Raw genomic sequence first — 5,928 nt, forward strand, 5'->3', positions numbered from 1 at the left:
GAATTCAACCACTCTTTGCAACGTCAGCACCGGTAGTTTTGCTGTCAGTCTCTGTTTTGCATTATCAAATTTATGAACCAGGACCTCAATTGAGAAGTTAGTCTGCCTCACCCGTTCATTTAACAGTTGTTTCTGGGCTTTCTGAAGGATCACCTTGGCCCTGTGACCTTTAACCGAAGAACCCAGACGTAGGCTGCATGGTGTGATTCCCTGATATCGGCATCGTAGGTTAAAACGAAGATGGTTTCTGTAATCCGCAAGTTTTCTGGCCGTCCTCTCATATTCCCGTACCAATTTTAGGGTATTCTCCCCAAATTGAGTAGCAATATGTCTATGAAGATTCTCATTCATCCAGGTCATGATATACAGTATCTAGTAGAATTAAGTCTAAAACAACTGGACTTTTCTGAGTTTTTCTTGAAAACGTTTCACCTTCATCAATGAGAATCTTGGTACCATTGTGATTGGATCATACCTTCTTACACCTGTCAGTTTCAGCTAACACCTAACTGAACAAGTTCAATGGAACCATTGTGATTGGATGTCTGTGACTCTACTACCATCAAGAGTTTAAATACCGGGGAATTCCCTACCAGTCATTTGAACTGAAGAAGCCACTCGGATGAGTGGTGAAACGTTTTCAAGAAAAACTCAGAAAAGTCCAGTTGTTTTAGACTTAATTCTACTAGATAGTGTAAATTTAATGCATCATGAGGGGAACATCGTCGGCCACGGGCGCACTGGCAAGGGTCTGGGCCGCTGGGTTTTTTAACTGTGTCCCGGCAGCCCACTCCGACCCTGAACGCAACTTACTGCGGGGAAAAGCACAAGTTGCCCATTGCATTTGTGGGCATAAATGAGACCTGTTGCTTCTTAAATTGCTTGCCTTTGCAACTGCCATGGTTTGGGTTAACCTGCCTTTGCTTACTTTCCCATCTGCTATTTTATAGCCCAACATAACCAAAGCCTCCCAGTCTGACAGATGCAGACAGATGTCTTGTGGCTGCCCCAGACAAATGCGGAGGCTTCACACACCGCCAATGGAATTACATAAAGAAATGCCAATTAAAATGACTTTCCTCTGCAGTGTGCTGGAACCAGCAGGTGGGAAACCCAATCCAGCCAGATCTAAAGGGAACAATTCAGCAAAATAAAAAAAAAACAAACATTCTGACAAGTAAAGCTTCCAAAAGCCTCATTAAATAACTGAAGATAAATCTCCCCCTAAGTGCTCTTAAGAAGATTGGTTAAATTGCAGCCAGTTTGAATAACAGTTTTGTCTGAATAATTAAATGGCAATAACAACGCACACACTGTACAGAAGGCGAGTGTCACAGTATAGTCGTGATTTTTCTAAATTACTGAGAGAAGAGTGAGATTCTGCATTATCATTCCAAGCCGCAGTGTAGGTTAAAGGGCAAGTAGCGTTACAATATAGGCAGGTGGGTCTCTGCCCTGATAGGCTCCTGGCAACCCAGGTCCGCTCCCCTGTGCCACCCCATAACAGATTCCGAGTAAGTAGGCAAGAAGATGTGGCAAGTGTGTATGCATGCTTGTGGAAGGGGGTACCTGGGTCTGGAGGGGCCCTTAAAGTTGCAGCCCCGGTGGGTCACTTCTGCCACAGTCCAATGCTGCATGGAGGCCCTCCCCCTTAGCTCATAACATGGTAACAGTTCTAAGAATTAGTATTAGATAACCTAATTTCTCACCCTAATGAACATTCAAGCTGGCCTCTCAGCTGTATGTAGGGCAGCCAATAGGCATTCCCCCAATTCTTACCCCAACCGATCTTCAGGCTGAGCACTTCAGCCACTGAACCAAGCAGGGTGCCACTGATCAGTTTTTACCCATACAGTTTGGGTTTATTTAGGGCCTGTTTGAGTCCCAAAATGTCTGTTTTGGTTTCAGCATTGTGAAACCCAAACAATAATCCCCCCAATAACCATGTCTACTGTAATGTAATGGCCCTGCCTCCATTAAGCACAATGCCCCCAAATTTCATAACCCAACCCCTATATGTCACTGTTCTATCTTCATGCACTCTTGTCCGGTATTTTGTCGAGGTCAAAGGCAATAACCCGAGCCAGATAGCTTAGATAGACTGTCCCCCTACATGAAATGATATTGGCCACATGCAGGCTCTTCTGAATCAGTCTCTGATCTTTTTTTATGTAAATATGCTGTTGTTGGGTGCGTCTTCTCTGCTATCCATTAACTAAAAGTGCCCAAAGTCTGCCCCTTTTCTGCAGCCCAAACCGTTAATATTGTGAGTAAAATGTGCCTTTCCATTGAACATGCCACTGCCTGTAGCATCACTGTGCGGCACAAGCCCTGGGCCATCTCTCTGCACCTCTAATGTTCACTCTCCCCATCACGCTCACATCCCTACACTATAGTGATGTGCGAGTTGACCCTAATCCACCCCTTCTTCACCCACACCTGAACCGGCCTGTGACTTTGCATTTTTTTTATAGACCTGAACCTGCCCCGCCTATGACATCACTGAGGGGGCAGGGCAGGCAAGCATCTATAAATTGACGCTACAAGCTACGCCTTGCTTCCTTGGCCCCAGGGTTTATGAAACAAAGCTTTACATGGTGATGGAATTCAGTAACTGCTAATATCTGCAGCCATATACCGCTATGGGATCCATTATCCAGAAACCTGTTATACAGAATGTCCTGAATTATGGGAAGGCTATCTCCCATAGATTCCATTTAATCAGTTAATTTAGAATATTTTAACATATTTCCTTTTTCTCTGTAACTTATAAAACAGTAGCTTTACTCACACCCAACTAAGATATAATTAATTCATCCTTATTGGAGGCAAAACAATTCTACTGGGTTCATTAAATATTTAAATGATTTTTTAGTAGATTTAAGGTATGGTGATACAAATTACAGAAAGACCCCTTATCTGGAAAACCCCAGGTCCTGATCGTTCTAGATAATAGGTTCCATTCCCGTAGTAGAATGTACGTGTTCTACACAAAGATGCAAAATTGCACTGTTCCGCAAAGATTCACAGCAGAGATTTGTTCAAATTAATTTTGTACATTAGCACTGCGAGGGGAATGCAAACCCTATCATGAAATAATCACAGGACATTTTGTTTAAAGATGTAACTGTAAATGTCACTTCAACAATCATGATCAGTACACAAACAGAAACATGATCAGTCTAATGGTTGTTTTGCCTTTCCAAATCAGGGGAAACAGTGGCCTCTAGTGGTAGATTCAAGAATGTCTACTATCCTTTCATGCACATGTAAACATAAATATACACAATATAAATACATCATTTTCAATAAAAAATTCAATCAGCATATTACAACTATATAGTCAGAGTCATGACCACTATTTCTATCATTACAAAATGAAATACAGGCATGGGACCTGTTATCCAGAATGATCGGGACCTGGAGTTTTCATGAAAAGGGGTCTTTCTGTAATTTGGATCTCCACAACTGCTCAAAATCATTCAAATATAAGGTCGGACTGGGGTGTGTGAGGCCTGCTACCCCAAGGGCCCCTGACCTCCCGCTCACTCAATGCCCCAGCCCCTTGCCCCCAGCCATGAACTTACCTTTAATCAGGGGAGGGCAGCAGGGGAGCAGCAGCGGCAAGTGAGGATCTGGCTTGGGCCGGCAGGGCCCACAAGGGGTTGGGCCCACCAGGTGTTTTCCCGGGATCCCACTTATGGTTGCCACCCAGCTAATATTTGGCTGGCTTGGCCAGCAAATCGCCAGCTTAGTCCAGTGCCAGTATAACAAATTTACTGGCAATATACCTGCTGGTAAATTTGTAAGGCCCCCTTCCCTGACTTGCTCCGTGGCCCTTTAAAATAAAGAAAGTACAGGAGGAGGGCCACCAAATGACTGGACATGAGGGGCAGTGCTGGGGGGCTCAGGAAGCAGAGACAATAACAGAAGCCTGGCTTCCACACATTGCCTGTAGACAGGATCACTGGGGCAATGGCACTACTAGGGCCATCATTTCTCCCCTTTTACTCCTAGGGCCATCATTTCTCCCCTTTTACTCCTAGGGCCATCATTTCTCCCCATTTTACCCAGGGGCAGGGCAAGTGGAGCAGAAGGAGACACTGGCTACTGAGAATCCCAGCTCTTTACATTGAGAAACAGCAGATACGAAGCCGGGCTTATTTCATTCTGCAAGTGAAGTATCTGAAACCCGATTCAAACAAAGTTCCTGGCAATGCCCAGGTGAGACAGTAGCCTTATGTTGCCATTAATATATGTCTTTGGGTGAGAGATATGTAATTTAATATGTGGAATTATACATTTTTATTGACCTTTAACAGAGAAATAAAGCTCAAAAAAGAAGTTGGGTAGAAATGCTGCAATTACATTTTGGGGTTCTGTACCAGCCCAAGGCCCCCACGGCCCTTTAGAAGATCTGTGCCCCTGAAGATGCCCCCAGTAGCCCCCCATTCTTCTTTCTGCTGATTCCTGGCACGTACTCTGGGCTGCTGGCACTGACCCCCCTGTGCCCACGGGTGAGTTACCGGATCGTTACTGTTAGAGGTTCTGGTACTTTAGCCTGCTGCATTATGTTCAGTGCATGAAATACAGCATTTCTACACAAATTTGTTTTGGGGGTTTAATTCCCCTTTACAAGATGTTGGGGATTTATATGTGCATATGGAGAGGGAACCTTTACAGTCTGTCACTGTTGGAGCAATGGAGCCGTGTGGCTGAGACATGGGGCTAGTAGCAGGCAATAGGCAAGCATACAGCAAATAATAAATACACAGGGCACAAGAGCATTGGTGGGGAAAGGCCGCAGCCGCTTTATTTTGAACAGTACATAACATGTCATAACCTTTAATACTTGAATAGCTCAGAACTTCCAACCCCAGACAATGAGCCCAGCCCGGCTCTGCTCAAACCCCACAGGCTGCCTTAAATGAAATCTCCTTTAACCCCCCCCACAACAGCCCAGGGGTTACCCCTTACAGCTGCAACAATATACCTTTTTATTTCCTTTTTATAACTTTTTTCTTTGGTTTGGGGGACATTGTAGACTTAAGGTGCCCATACATGTTCATGGGTGGGGGATATCGGGAGAATCCAGGCTAATTCGGTTGTTTAGCCCTGGGGCCAAACGATCAAATTATAACGACGGGTATAGGCAAAGTCGGTTCGGGGACCTCATCAACGAGCGGATGTGGTCCCAGATCCAACTAAATTTTTTTAACCTGCCCGATCGATATCTGGCCAATTTCAGGCCAGATTCCCAGAATTCTGAATCAAACCAATAAAGAGAACAATATATCTGTATATATCTGTAAAAGCTGGAAAAGATCCCACTAAGAAGTAGATTAGATCTGTAGAAGAACATACCTGGACTTTAGGTGGCCATTCACGGTAAGATCTGCCATTTGTTGAGGTTGCCAAACGAGAGGATCTTCCCGAGATGCCCACCTAAGGAGAGAGATACCGGGCTGAATGACCGAATTACAACAGCGGACATAGGCACCATGGGACCGAGGTCCTTGTTTGGCGAGGTCTCCCGATATTCCCACCTACAGTATATTATCCCAATGGTTGAATTAAAATGACAGGTATTTGGGCCATCAGACTGAGGATTGCATTAACGAGCTGATGCAGTCCCCCCTCCGATGGGAAATTCCCTTGGCCCACTCTCTGCATCTGTAGGAACACAATAATATCTGTATTACACAGAGCGCCATGGAGACTGAGGTGGGGGGGCACATCAAATACACACTCACTTGGGGAGGGAGGAGCTACCCAGCAAACCTGACGTATGTAACTCCGGCGAGCTCCGACAATCTGAGCTAAAAAAGCGATAATTAGCACTAAAAAGCCAACCCATACACCATACCTGGGACAAGAAAGCGCTGCTGAATAGACATGGGTCCTAAAAATCCCAACAAAAAAGCATCA

Source organism: Xenopus tropicalis, chromosome 4 (genome assembly GCF_000004195.4).
Source record: "Xenopus tropicalis strain Nigerian chromosome 4, UCB_Xtro_10.0, whole genome shotgun sequence".
In the NCBI taxonomy this organism is placed as follows: Eukaryota; Metazoa; Chordata; class Amphibia; order Anura; family Pipidae; genus Xenopus; species Xenopus tropicalis.